Source organism: Peromyscus californicus, unplaced genomic scaffold (genome assembly GCF_007827085.1).
Source record: "Peromyscus californicus insignis strain IS unplaced genomic scaffold, ASM782708v3 Scaffold_4__1_contigs__length_199733344, whole genome shotgun sequence".
NCBI lineage: Eukaryota > Metazoa > Chordata > Mammalia > Rodentia > Cricetidae > Peromyscus > Peromyscus californicus.
The window spans coordinates 19,520,038-19,534,678 of record NW_026294562.1 but is presented as its reverse complement, the minus strand read 5'-3'; the positions used below and the strand labels follow the sequence as shown (position 1 = coordinate 19,534,678).

Here is a 14,641-nt window from a genome sequence, read left to right as displayed (position 1 = left end):
TCTGTATCTGCTTTTAAAAGCTCCTGTGACAGCACTGCCACTTACCCAGTCACATGAGCTAGAAAGCTGGGGTCCCCTGAGACTTCTTCCCTATCCCCCCACAGTCAGGGTCAAACCCATCCTGTCTTTAATGTTTGCTAGTCTGCTGAGTTTTGCCCTCATCCCTAACCTGCCTCCTAGCCCGTCTTTGTGCCACCTGTTCACAGATGATCTGTTGTCACCGCTCGCCTGGCACCTTCCATCTCTCCCCTCTGGTGCTGACTCCAGCTACCTCTCCAGTCTCAGTCCTGTGGTCTCCAGGCTTCAGTCCAGCTGTGGCCCACAGGGGCATGTGGGGGTGGGGTGAGCAGTTAATGTAAGGGCTTAGAATTTAAAAAATGCCTTGTACATAGATGCCTTGTACATAGGCTTAGAATTTAAAAAATGCCTTGTACATAGATGGAATAAATTTCTTCAAAGGGAAATATTAAACAGATATATACAGTGGGATTAAAATATTCAAGGGATGTGGTTGGGATTAATAAGACACAGGTTCACTTAAAACTGTTGTAAAATTATTATTATTTTGTGAGGAAAGACATTTTTACCATTTTAAAAGATAATTAAATCTTTAAACTTTTTATTTATGTGACTATGTATCTATATCTATGCTATATATGTGGGGGCTGCTCACAGAGGCTACAAGGGTCAGTGGAGCTGGACTTCCATCTGGCTGTGGGCTGCCGGATTTGGGTGCTAGGAACCAAACGTGGTCCTCTGGAAGAGCAGCAAACACCATTAAATGGTGAGTCATCTCTCCATCCCGAGAAAGAGACCTTATGACAAAGACTGGTGCGTGAAGGTAAGGCGTTTGTTTGCACTTCAAAGGGCCGCTCTACTTGAAGAAGCTGGGCACCTTCACCCTGGCTTGTGCAAATGAAGTGGTTTGCAGTTTTGTTTATGGGTTCTTTGGAGAGATGATGCCTTCCCATGGTAGGCAGCCGCCAGTTCTGCACTCCCAGCTGAGCTGCAGGAGTCCTGGAGGTCCGCTTTGGTGTTAGTGGCTCTGGACAACCTTCTCTAAGCCTTGGGCTGGGCTTTCTCAGCATTTGCCCTCTTCTCTGGGGTGTAGGGAATTGATGCTTTGTCCTTCACTGGGCTGTGAAAACACAGTGCACAAAGCCATGAGGCAGGGAATAAACGTTTTTGGAATAAGTGAATGGTCTTTGAGACTCTTTGCCTAATTCCTAGGCTTCCTCCATTAGTTTCTCAGCTCTAGAGGGACTCCCTGGAGGTTTGTGGAGTGTCTCTACAGATTCTATTAACTAGAGATTACTTTGCCCCTCAGTGGAGATGTTAGATAAGATCTGAATTACCGCTGATTCTCAGTCACTCCCCAGACACCTTATTCCCACCTGACAGGAGGCCATTGATCATTGCTAGAGTTTTTCATCAAAAAAAAAAAAAAAAAAGAAAAAGAAAAGAAAAAAAATCTATAGCTAGGTTGCCATGAGTTAATTCTGAGAGTAAGGCTGTGCGAGACCTTGAGTCCTCACATGTCCTTATCTTGAAATCCTTTCATTTAAAGAGGGACAATGTGCTTTATCACCATTTCTGTCCTCCTCTTTCTGCTTGTGTTCATCATTTAATATTTGTCTCCCGGTGAAATCATGTCATGCTAACTATAACAGTGTCTTTCAGCTATACACACCTGTATAGTTTGCAATCACATCAGTGGCAGAAGAAAAGATCACAGACGGTGGACCATTTTTGTGTAAAAGGCAGGGTGCTCAGGTTTGCTTTGCCTGGACCGTTCAGTCCAGGCGTTCAGCAGCCTCTGGCTCCATGTGAGCAAACCAGAGTTTAGAGGGTTAAAACTTATCTGAGTCACCCAGCCAGGAAAAGGCAGGCCCGATGTTTGCAGAGATTCCCTTAACTGTTGTCTTCCCTGGCCTTCTGGACACACAGTTGCTAAAGGGTCCTGTGCGACAGCAAAGCTTTGTTATGCTTGTAACTTCACCACTGAGACAAGCTCAGAGGGGTCCAGTGGCCTAGGCAGGTAACTAACAGGCAGTTAGGCTGACTTCTGGCCTCTTGGCCACCTCTTTCTATTACATGCTGTGTGGCTCAGTTTCAGGAGGCACTCACCACAGTCACATTTCTTTCTTCAAAAGCCTTTCTTATCACCGCGTTTTCATCATCTCCGAGGGCTTCCTTACTGGATCGTGATTTTCCAAGCAAACGCTAAGTGACCCAGCCAAGGCTGAACTATTTCTCTTAATTTCCCTACTTCCCAGAATTGCTGAGGGTGTCTAAACTACCCAAATATTGGGACAACTGCATTTTATCGCCTTTTGTTTTTATAAAGATTGAGTTACTTTCCAATTTCTACACTTGTTTTCTCATTTTTGCGTGTTAATTGAAATGGGATTCGATGTGTCAATTTGGAGTCAAGCCCTCTGCCCTGGCAGCTCTCCATGGGAGCCTCTTGGCCTGGTCACTCCCCTCTGGTCTTTATGTCTTATTATGGTTCTTAGGAGTCATGGGTATTTAAATGGGGCCCAACTTTCCTCAGGTCCCAGAATAGAAAGTTTAATGAAGGCAGTTTGTGTTCTGTCTTTGTGTGTGTGTGTGTGTGTGTGTGTGTGTGTGTGTGTGTGTGTGTGTGTGTGTGTGTGTGTGTTCAGGCTTGAGAGCTGGTGTCTGATTTTGACCAAACTTTTGGGGGGCCTTCAAGGGGAGATAAAGAGATCCCAGCTCTGCCTCAGTCACTTAGGATGAGTTATTTGCCTTCTCTGAGTTTAGGTTTCTCCAGAGAATGAGTGACAGGCAGATCAGATGAACCCCAGGTCTCCTTTGTCTTGGCTATTTGTCAGCCAGGCCGCCCATACCTAACAGCTAGCCTAAGGCAAAGTTCAATGCCTGATTTAGAATGATCCTGAACAAACAGAAATCGGAGCATGACGTTCCCCTGTCCAAATGTTCGATGGCTCTTAGAACAACATTGGAAGTTCCCATAAGCTGGCCTTTTATCAACACCTCTAGCTCCTTAGACACTGGTTCTAACACCTACCCATTCTAGTTCCTCACCTTTTACGCCATGCTGCAGTTTCTCTGGTAAATGTTTCTAGTCTCAGGGTTGTCTTTGTTGTTTCCTTTGCCTGAAACTTTCTCCACACTCTGCCCCAGGGGCCGCTGTGTTTTCTTCTTTAAAGATTGATTTTTAAGTGTACATGGAGGAGGTGGTATTTGCACGTTAATGCAAGTGCTCATGGAGCCCAGAAGAGGGCGCTGAATTCCCTGGAGATGGGGTTACAGGAGGCTGGAAACTGTTCAAAACGGCTGCTGGGAATCAAAACTTGGGTCCTCTGCAAGAACAGAGCGCCACAAGCACCTGCTTGTGGCCACTGAACCGTCTCCAGCCCCCAACTCCTTTTCTTGATTATCTTTCTTGTTATTCAGATCAGGTACAAGTGCTCCTCAAAAGTGTCCCATAATTCCTGGCACTTCTGGGGTCTCAACTTGGATGGCAATGTGGCTGCTTATCCTCTCCCCAGATAGGAGGGCCGGTGACTGTCTCAGCCTTCATTATCTATCCACGCACACAACCAATGGTCCATAAAATAAATATTAAAGGTAACTTTACAGCCAGAAGCACTACAACCCAGACGGGAAAGACAATAGACTACAAGTCCAGAAATTGAATTCAGTCTAGATCGCAGACATTAAATGTGCAGGTCTGGAAAGGTTTTTCGGCCACTTCCTGTAGGCTTCTAGATTGTAAATAATGTGATTGAGGGCAAGAAAGGAGTAGGGACAGAACAAATAATGTGTGGGTTAATGTGCATGTGTGCTTCATACACAGGTGCTCTCTCCTGGCTAGACACTAATTCCTTGTGCTTACATTTGAGCCACTAGGGGGCACTCTTGTCCTATACAACAGAAGGGGAGAGCCAGCCTGCAAGGCTGCTCCCAGGAAGCCAAACTCGTTCTCTAGTCCCTGCTGTCCTCACTCCATCTCCCCAAGGCCGGGAGGTGTACCTTGTGCTTGGCGTGTCAAAGGAACAAATCGCAGTATCAATCAAACCTCAACCCAAACTGCACTGTGGCCCCCTTGGCACGGGTCCCGCCTGGAGTGGGGCCCAATATTAAGGAAAGGCGCAAGCAGGGCTGCAGCTCCCGCTGAGGTGCGGGCTTCCCAGCCAGTGTGCCTAGGGGGATCCCGCCGCAGGTGCGGAGTCGCTGGCCGCAGCGCCAGGCTCTCGGGGCTTCGGGTTCCCCGCCGCCCGGGGCCGCACCTGTTAGAGCTGGGCTGGGAAACTGGTGTGTACAGCTGCCCCGCCCTTCTCCAGGTCAGAGCCAGGTTAGAGCCTGGAGGGGCCCAGCCAGGCTTTGGACCCTGAAGCTCGCTTCCCTCCCTGCTCCAGGAGAGGCAGAGAAAAGGAAGTTCCTTTCACGCGTCCCTGAGCAATGTCGATCCCCTGAGAATTCCCTGAGTTTTTGACTAATCTGGGATCAGGGAGACCCTACCACAAAGCCCATTCTTCCTCTAGGCACCATCAGAAGTAGCTTCCTCCATAGGCTCTGTTTGCTACACTCCTTTCTTCATCCTCAGTAATACTTACTTAGCCGTCTGCCTTTTCGCCTACCACAGCAGTTCAGGAACACTTGAGTTCTATTCAGTTTACTCTCAAGAGAGAGGAAAGATGGGAAGAAAGCTTCTGGATCCTTTCACCCCTCTAGAAGCCCCACTGCTTGAAATTGATGAAATCATTTACCCTTCATTCTACCCTCTGAAGGGCACACCGAGGGTTTCAAGACCTGTGATAGGCCCCACCCCACCCCGCATTGCCCACTAGGACGGTTTCACGAGGCACAGGGTTCCTTGTAAGGGGTATGGATGGGCTTTTTCTGCATACAGTAGGTTCGGGGGGGGGGGGGGCATGATTTGATTGGTGTTCCACTCTTGGCAGACAAGATGAGTGCCTAGCTAAGAAACCTGGATTTATATTGATATTGCTAACTTTCAACAGATGAGGGACTCATCTGGGGGTAGTTTGAGAAGAAAATTTGATTCTGCAACCATCTCAAAGCTCCATGTCATAGGCATATCACACTCAAACCTCAGGGCACACTAGAAACCAGATACAAAAACTGCAGAGACATTACCCCACAGTTAACTATGTCTTATTCCCACTGTTAAAGAACAGAGCCACGATCACCAAGCGGGGGTTAAGGGGTATTTCTCATATCTCCATAGTTCTTTGTGATGTATGAAGTCAATTATAAGAGACTTAGGCCTTGCCCACTAAGCCAGAAATCACTGCAGCATGCAAATGTGTGGCCAAAGAAACCATAATAAACACGTTATAAAGAAAAACACAAATAGAAGGAAAATCAAATTTAGCCTGGATTTCAACAGTTTCTGTGGTCTGGTCCCAGTGTATCTCTGTGGCCTTTGTCCTCACCCCACAGGCATCCTGTATGCTAGTACTATGTGGGGAGATTTGCTACCTCTAAGACAAAATGAGTCCTGAATGTGTGTACTTCCAAACCTCTGTAAGGTTATCTTGCAGCCTCAAACGGCCTCCCAAACCACAAGCGTTTCCTAGAAGCATGGCTTATCCTGGCTAAGCACAGTGGCCCCCAAACTGTAGGCTTTTCCAGATCCCAGGCCAGATTTCCTTTCTCCTTCCCTCATGCTTCCAACCTCCTGTGTTATTTTCAGTGTTCCATTGTCTGAGAGTTAATGCATCCTTTTTGGAGAGGGAGGCATCTTTCCCCAGCCCTCTCTGTATGAAACAGGGAGAGGCAGTGTGGGGAAGAGCATTCCTGTTCAGTGGGGTACAGGTAGTACAGAATTTTTCCAATGTGAGGATGAGTTAGTCTATGAGCCACACTCAAAGTAGACCAGTTACTTTATGGCCACGGCTCATGCGATACTTCTTGAAATCCATTAAAGCAAGCAGATAAAATACCTCAGTTTTATTGGCTTCTGACAGTGCTCCCTATAATACCAGGTGCTCTGTGTGACCCTCCAAGGAAAAGAATAAAATGTTCCATGTGACCTAGCCTCTGTTGCAGAATCCACAGATGTCAATGTGTGCTGTGACTCTCAGCCTCTTTAGTAGCAAGAAGAATGGAAGGGTGGTCTTCCAAGTGCCTGCTGGTGCTCGGCAGCCGGCCCGCAGTGTTGTGCTGCAGGTTCCTTACGTGGAATAAGCCACCTTCTGACGTCCAGAAGCATGAGTTCAGGACTCGGGAATGAACTGGGGGAGAACTTGTCACATCCTTGAAGTTATAGATGTCTGTCACCAAAGCACAAGGAAGACAAAGGCAGTCTCTTCTTGGTCTACAAGAACTGCCTACACCCTTAGCTCCTTCCCGTGAACTTCAGCGCCAACTATTCAGAGCCATGTTGGCTGTGTGGTGAAGAATTCATCCCATGGGAAAGGACTAAATCCTTGCCTGAACAGAGGGTCCCCAAGTAAGTGAGGATGGGGACAGACCAGAGCCATGATGGACAGCCACACAGACAGCTTGCAGCTGTTGGAAGTGAGCTGGAAGAAAAGACATTTTGGAGCTAAGAACAAATGGAAAACTCTCAGGAAACACAGTGAGAACTGTGGACCTGCAAACATCTTGGTTTAAGATGTCAAGCCACTGTAAAATAGAAAGTCATTTCATAATCCTATAATCTGCACATTACTAATCTGGGATTTAAAACAAAACAAACAATAAAGCTTTGAAAACCAGCTCTCAGCCTTTCACTCAGGCATGGAAAATTCCCCAGGGGCTCGTGGCACGTTCACACTTTTGGTAAAATGGCTTGGGGCCTGGATGGGGAAATCAAAGATGGAAATCATCTGGGGCCCTGTCCCAGGGTTTATGGAAGGCCAGTGGTGCCCAACTTTGGTCATAGATTTGAATCATCAAGGGAGCTTTAAGAATCACTTCAGCCTGAGCCCCAGCCCAGAGATTTTGGGTTAACTGCGCTGGGGTGCTGTGTAGACACTGGGGTTTGAAAGCGCATCCAGGGCCAAGTAGTACCAGTGTCAGGAGGGGTAGGGATGTTTGCAGTCAGGGTGAGAGGGAGTTAAGTAACCCCTGACTGTCACGTTCTGAATTTACTTCCTATGACAGAGCTGCTTCATTTAAGGTCTCCTGACCCAGGCCTGAACACTGGTGACATGGATTGCTCTTAGTACAAGGTGAAGTGAGCACTCAGGCCGAGGAAGGCTTAGTGGTGACCTCACACTCCGGGAAGAAGGCTCTGAACACACTGTCCCTTTGCATGGTCTTTAACATCCTGCGGTTCCTCCTAAGTCCTGGCTGTTGTTATAATCTCCTTCCTGACAAGCTTGGTTCAGGTAGAGGAAGAACATGGGGGTAAAGAATAGCCACTCAGCACCTGTACTGCATTTTTAGATGTGTGTGTGATGATTTGTTTAGACCACGCCACATACACAGTTACAGTTACCTTCTCATTGTGAGCCACAGAGTACCTTACGGGTCTGCGATCTGACTCTCTCAAATCCTCAGTATGACCCTCCCCCAGACAGTTTCTCTGTGGAGTTTTGTGCCTTTCCTGGATCTTGCTCTGTAGACCAGGCTGGCCTCAAACTCACAAAGATCCTCCTGGCTCTGCCTCCCGAGTGCTGGGATTAAAGGTGTGGGCCACCAATGAGTATGATCATTTGTAACAAATGCTTTTGTTCACATATTTGTACTTGTATTCCTTTTTTCTATGGTGTCCACTTGGAGCACAGGCTTGGCTGGTAGTGTTTAAAGTGCCATCTTCCTGCTTACTCACAGCCAGCTCATAAATGTCCCCAGGTAGCTTTCTTGCTATGTGGGGGCTTCCAGCCAGCTTGCCTTTCCTCCTGAGGGACGCTAAATGACCTTTCAAAAGGGCTGCATCTGCCCCAACAGGACCTTTTTCTCTAGGTAAAGGAGGTTTCCATTCTAAACTATGCTTTTTAAAAAAGAAGTTCTGATTTTCTCCTGATATTTAAAGACCTACCCTGAGGTCTGCTTGGGCCAGTAGGTTCTCCTACACCCTTTCTGTCTAAGTATCACACCTTGGAGTTCCCTCCTTGCTACTGTATATAAACAAATTCTAACTTACAAATGGACTAAAGAAATGAATATAAGTGCTCTGGTTGTATAGCTTGGTGGTACAGCATAGGTTTACCATGCAGAAAGTCATGAGTTCAATCCTCAGTGCAGAGAAGGAGAGCAAAGGTGTGTGTGTGTGTGTGTGTGTGTGTGTGTGTGTGTGTGTGTGTGTGTGTGAGAGAGAGAGAGAGAGAGAGAGAGAGAGAGAGAGAGAGAGAGAGAGAGATATTAGGAGATAGCAGCACATATTCATCTGATCTCAGGAATATAAATGCACACACATTTAAGCAATATAAGTGGAATGGAAGAAACCATAAAGAACAAGATGAAAAACAAATACTGCATGTCAAAATAATACCCTAAAAATGAAATACGTGGAAAATTAATAAATAAAATACTAGGAAATATAGTTCAATATATGTGATAGATGTCAGAGGGAAAAATTTACTTGTATTAGAGCAAAATTTCATGCTTTTAATAAAAAATTAATACTCCAAATGGAAAAATAAGCAAGGGACCCAGCGAATTCATGAAAACAATGCACTAGTGGCAGATAGCAAGCATCCTCGCCTTGTGTACGCAGAGAGCGTTGTTGAAGAACACCATCTTTCAATACGGAATTAACAGAGATACGAAGACACCAGTGGACTGCGCTGATGACACATTTCCTCTTCTTTCTCAGACCTCTTCACCCAAGACTGGATGAGTAACAAATTGAAAAGCTGATTCCGTGAGCTAAGGTCCTACAATTCAGTGACCACCAGGGGATCAGGAATCCAGTGTAAGCAAACTGGAACTAAGGATCACCAGGGCAGAGATAAGAGCAGAGATATGCCGAAACTTGCTACACAGAAGAGGGTATAGATTTATTCTGCTCATCTTTCTTAAAGCAAGGGTAGACATGACAAGCAATATCCCTTTAGCCTCATATAAGGAGGGCCATTCCTGCAATTGGAGCCATCTAGTCCTGAAGTTGACCAGCTCAGGAGCTCGGCTGCACCATTCAACAGAAGCTGAAATACTTTTAGGTAGGCACGTCATAGGAGAAACTTCTTATTGAATCTTTTGACAATTTTCTTCTAGACAGCCATCTTTTAATAACTGCATAACTTTTATAAAGAAGGTTTTTTTTTTTTTTAAAGAAATTAATTTGAATGATCCTAGACAGTGAAGGTCACAAAAACCCTTAGGAAGTCTATCCGGTTCAATCAGTCCAAGTACCAACTACTGTCAGTAGCACTGAATGAAAACATTTAGAAGTCAGGAGAGTGCTGGCCCAGAGGCCACAATCCTTTTGCCACGTCTGTTGGTATCCAAACCCAAACCACAGCATTTCCCTATTTACTGATAATAAGGGGTTGTCAAAGCAGTGGCCAGTTCAGTTCAGACCTCCACAACAGGCATGCTCAGAACCCAGCCACGGAACAGCATCATACAGTCTGCTGCAACAGGGACGTGGATCTGTTTAAAAAGTCTTAGCACTAGGAGTGAACTTGAGTCTTCAGAACCATTTTGTTTGGTTCTCACCGAATGACACCTTTCCATCAGCATGCAGCTAGAGGCCAATGTTGCTCTTTGACATAGAATTTAATGGGGATGAAAGCAAAGAAAAAGTTATGTCTTAGAGAGCTGAAAACAAACAAACAAACAAACAAAAACAAAAACAACAACCCAAGCAGTTTGAGGATAAAGAAGAAAGGAAAATGTTCATTTCTTCAGAGGATGGGCAAAAAGCTGTGTGGTTCACAAGGGCCCTGCAATTCTCCAGTTACAGTCACATCAACTGCTGGAGAAGTTGATGCAGATCTGAGGTTTAACCATCAATGTGGAACTTATGACCCTCAAGGCAGAAACGGCACCCCACAGTGACACTGGCCCCACGCAGCTTCTTTTGGGAGACTTATTTCTAATAATAGTGGTGAGTTTTTTGAAGGCAAGGACCTCTCCTGACAGTCTCACCACTGAAAATCCCACATTGCAGAGCTCCTGAAGGTCAGGTGTTTATACTGTACAAGAAAGTCAAGGGCATTCTGGTCTGAGGCATGCACACCAAACTGTAGTCAGCCAATAAGTGATTACTACCTAGCATTATTGAACGGGACTGGAATGAATTAGCCCTATGGAAATATCTCTTCAACTATATTAATTCTAGGCAGAGTTTAAGATGGACGAACCCAGACAGTCTCCTGACATTTCAGTTACTTGGTGGTATGTTTGTCCTCTGTAATTATGATAGCTCACTGCTGGACTTCTGGGGCAGCACAGTGCTGAAGACAGGCTGTGGGAAAGGAGTCACAGTGTGTTAGGTGCTTTCTTGCTTCATCACTTACTAGCTGTACAACTCCTAGGTAAAGGAGGTGACACTCTAAGACTCTGTCTCTAATGTGGGAGGGCAGCAAGCATTATTCTACACCCTGCATGGTGTTGTTCCAAAGGTTATATGAGGTAATGGCTACCACAGCTATGAGAGCAAGCCTCAGTATTAGCATTGAATTAAGTGTTCAGACAGACTGAAACTGCGGCCAGTAAACATTGTCTATGCGGCTTAGTAGACTCTGAATGAGGGCAGAGGACAAAGCCAGATTACCTCAAAATGTCGCCTGGCCCCAGAATTCTTAGCAGATGCTGATTCCCTCCTTGGGATCCATGTGTGAGAATGTCTACTCTGATGAGAGATGTCTCCTTCTCTTCTGATTTTTGTATAACTCCCCTCTAAACGGAATTGAACTAGACACACAGAGAGACCCTGGGACCTGACCTAAAACCTGCCTGATTCCCCTGGAAAAGCGAACCTCTCACTTTCAGATATTAGTTGGCCTCTCTGGCCCAGATGTTGCTTCTGTTTGTTGAGAAATCTTGGAGATATTTATGTCCAGGCAGACTGATTCCCTAGAGGTGAACATTTCTTCATCTATGGTCACGAGAGGCCATGGGAAGCTTTCTGTCAATGGAACTGCCTTAGAGGTAGGTAATCCTCTCCTCTGACATGTTCAGAACGGGACCACTGTCCTGGGTTGTGAATGGGACCATTTCCCATAAAGCTGAGATGAAGCCCACAGAAGACCCACAGCTGGGGATTTTCTGAGAGAAGCCAGCCAGCTATTGGCATCATTCATTCCCAGAGCTCAGCCTCTGTGTGTGGTCCTTCAGTGGTTTGAAGCAGTTACTTGGCAGTCACCATTGAAACCACAGGTTCTGGGAGTGGAGAGGACAGGGAACTAAGGAGAGTGATAGCACTGTTGGTGTGGCTGGGCAGTGGTGGCGCACACCTTTAATCCCAGCACTCAGGAGGCAGAGGCAGGCAGATCTCTGTGAGTTCGAAGCCAGCCTGGTCTACACAGAGAGTTCCAGGACAGTCAGGGCTGTTGTACAGAGAAACTGTCTTGAAAAACAACAACAACAACAAAACCAAAAAAACAAAACCCAAAAAAATTAGAGTGTGTCTGGGATGCCACCCTCCTCATCAACAGTTCTCTCCTGAGGATGCCCATCTTGTTCTCCACCAGGCCAGATCAGGTGACTCTGAAGTGAAAATTATCTCTTTTAAACTGAATCCCTTGTATCTCTGCCATTTTGCAGTATTTTGGGCCACGTTTGCTGAATTTTGCTTGGCAGCTGAACGACTACCTAATGAAGTCCTAAGCTTACTTTCTTCTCTGAAGCAATTCTCCCCATTTCTGTCAACTACTCTGTGGTGAGTATGTCCTCCAGATGCAGAATACTCTTCCCTTGAACACACCAGTTTCTAAAAGGCCTACAATGTAGGGCCAAGAGTACTATCCTTCGGTCTGCTTTGTGGGATGATACAATCATTCTACAATGATATCTATAATCTTTTATATAAAGAATTAAGACATGTACGGGTCTTGGAACGGATTCACCACTGAGACGGCAGACTGTGAACTTGGATGCTGAGAGTGATATCTAACCAGCAGCTCCCTGAGTGCTTCCTACATAATGGCTGACACACCTTGATTTTCCATTCACATAGTGACATCCTACCAGAGACTTCAAATCTTCCCAGCTTTGATGGCAAATCTGAGAAAATGAGCATTATGTCCATGTTCTCAACAAAAATATTTTCTGGCATCCTCCTAATGTAGACCTAACTGCTGGTTTGAGCGTGGCTTGCTTGTGTTATAGCCTCTTCTGGCTGCTCCAGATAGGAATATCCCTTGCCCCAAGAACTTTCCATTCTCTTCTGAGTTAACACAGCTTTCGGCTGTAGCAAGGAATTAGCAGATACAGAACAGAGCCTGGCCCCGGAGGCTTATAAAAGAAAGAAAAGAGACACTGAAGACTGAAATCACTTCCTAGCATTTCCTTTCATCCTTTCTGAGCAGTTTGCTTTGCTGACGCCACCCGTGCTTCCTTGGAGACCCCCAGTGGGACTCACTGAGGCCTCGTGCTCTTCGGCAGTGACTGAGCACTGGATGTGGTACCAAAAAATCCACTTAACAGTTGTCTGACAGACCCTACCCAGCAACATACAGGCCAAGACGGCATAGCACAGGGTCAGAGCCACCAGGGGCTAAGATAGCAGAAGTGATAATTTATTAGCACTTTGTAGGAGAGGAATGGACTAAAATGTTACTACTCTAAGGTTCAAAATGCAGCAGTGAACTAGTGACAGGGTCAGATTTGGAATCTGTCTTTTTTTTTTTAAACTTTGGATTCTAAACTATCTAAACCACATATATAAAACAATACATAACTATCTTACAGATGTGTATCTGGATTTATATTTATAGACCTGAGTGCTTGTGCTTTACACTTGGAGAAGGCTTTATTTCACTTGTGTCCTCTAATTTGATTCTCACTCTCTCTTTTCTGACAGATAAAGAAACTGAGGCTTAATCCCACAGATAACATCAGCCTCTACATCAGATGCAAGTCTTCTGGCCTGGTTTGATCTCAGCAGTTTACCAAGTCCTTCCTCAGGATCCCTGTGGGATGGAATTCACTTTGTCCTGTCCTTGCCTCATAGTCTTAACAAGACTGCAACACAGCACTTTATGAGTCTGCTGACAAGGTGAAGTACAGGGTGGCAAAGTCTATCATAACCAGTTGCTTCAGGTAACCTAAGAACAGGTGTATTGGGACAAGGCTTTGGAGGTAGGGGCACAGTGCTGGGACAAAGAGGGTAGAGAACTATGTCCTTGGTTGCTAGGGAAACAGGCTCATTCAAAGATGCTGTCTTCTTCGCATCATCCCCTCTGGCCACATAGTGCTGTGGGATGTTCTGTATGGTAAATGTGTTGCTCTGATTGGTCAATAAATAAAACACTGATTGGCCAGTGGCTAGGCAGGAAGTATAGGCGGGACAAGGAGGAGAATAAAGCTGGGAAGTGGAAGGCTGAGTCAGAGACACTGCCAGCCGCCACGATGACAAATAGCATGTGAAGATGCCGGTAAGCCACGAGCCACGTGGCAAGGTATAGATTTATAGAAATGGATTAATTTAAACTGTAAGAACAGTTGGCAAGAAGCCTGGTACAGCCATACAGTTTGTAAGCAATATAAGTCTCTGTGTTTACTTAGTTGGGTCTGAGCGGCTGTGGGACTGGCAGGTGAGAGAGATTTGTCCTGACTGTGGGCCAGGCAGGAAAACTCTAGCTACAACGTAGTTTGACTTTTATGCTGTTCTCAGTGTGCCTCTTTATAAAACCATAATCCTTAAACACACAAGTAAGTGTGAAAAAGATCATTCTTAAAACCAACGGTGATTTCTCCTCTTCTACAACAGTCTAGAGTTTTGAGCTCAGGATACGGAAGACAATGGGTACTTATTCAGGCCTGTGATGTGCTGGGGACCTGACATGGAATATCTCATTTGCTATGTTCCACTTGAGAGGAAACTGAGGCTCATAGAGGTTATATAACATAACTTGTCTCATGCAGCATAAGGACTGACATCTTGGCCTACTGAATTTTATATAAAGCATTACACTATGTGTATAGCGTCTTCTTGACAGTGGCCAGGCTCAGCTCCCAAGCTCTTTGGTTTCAGGGACTCTACGCTGTCACAATCAATCACTGCTGATTTGCCAGAAATAGCTTTGCAGGTCATTACTGAACACTAGCAGGAGGCTTACCTGCACTCATGGTCCTAAGAAAATCAGAAGTAGGATGAGAAGTCAGCAAATACAGAGCAACACTTGTGTTCTATGTTCAGGACTTGAGACTGAGACTAGCAGATTCAGGATTTACCTAGGTCAGACAACCGTTTTGTGGCAAATCTCAGACCAGCCCTGGGTGTCGTGCTGAGAATGAAGGATGAGAATTTAGCCTGCCAGTCATGAAACACATGGTTATAGATAGAATGATAAAACTCTCAAGAGTCCTGCTGATACAGGCAGGATTCAAAGAAAGAAAAGTAAAAGCTATATACACGCAGTGGACAAAAAGAACTAGTATGTGAAAACCCAGATCTGGGGTGGGCTAAAAGGACTCAGTAAATGACTTCCCAGACTGTTTTGTTCCCACTGCACATACAGTTGGAAGCCAAATGCAAGCCACCAAGGTTGCAATGAAGCACTGAACG

General features: G+C 45.6%; 1 protein-coding gene across 2 annotated transcripts in view; it reads right to left on the bottom strand.

The window, feature by feature from the left end:
• Positions 1 to 14,641, bottom strand: part of Hpse2 (heparanase 2 (inactive)) — a 669,816-nt gene that overhangs the window by 4,537 nt on the left and 650,638 nt on the right. The gene's annotated exons all lie outside the window — the stretch shown is intronic.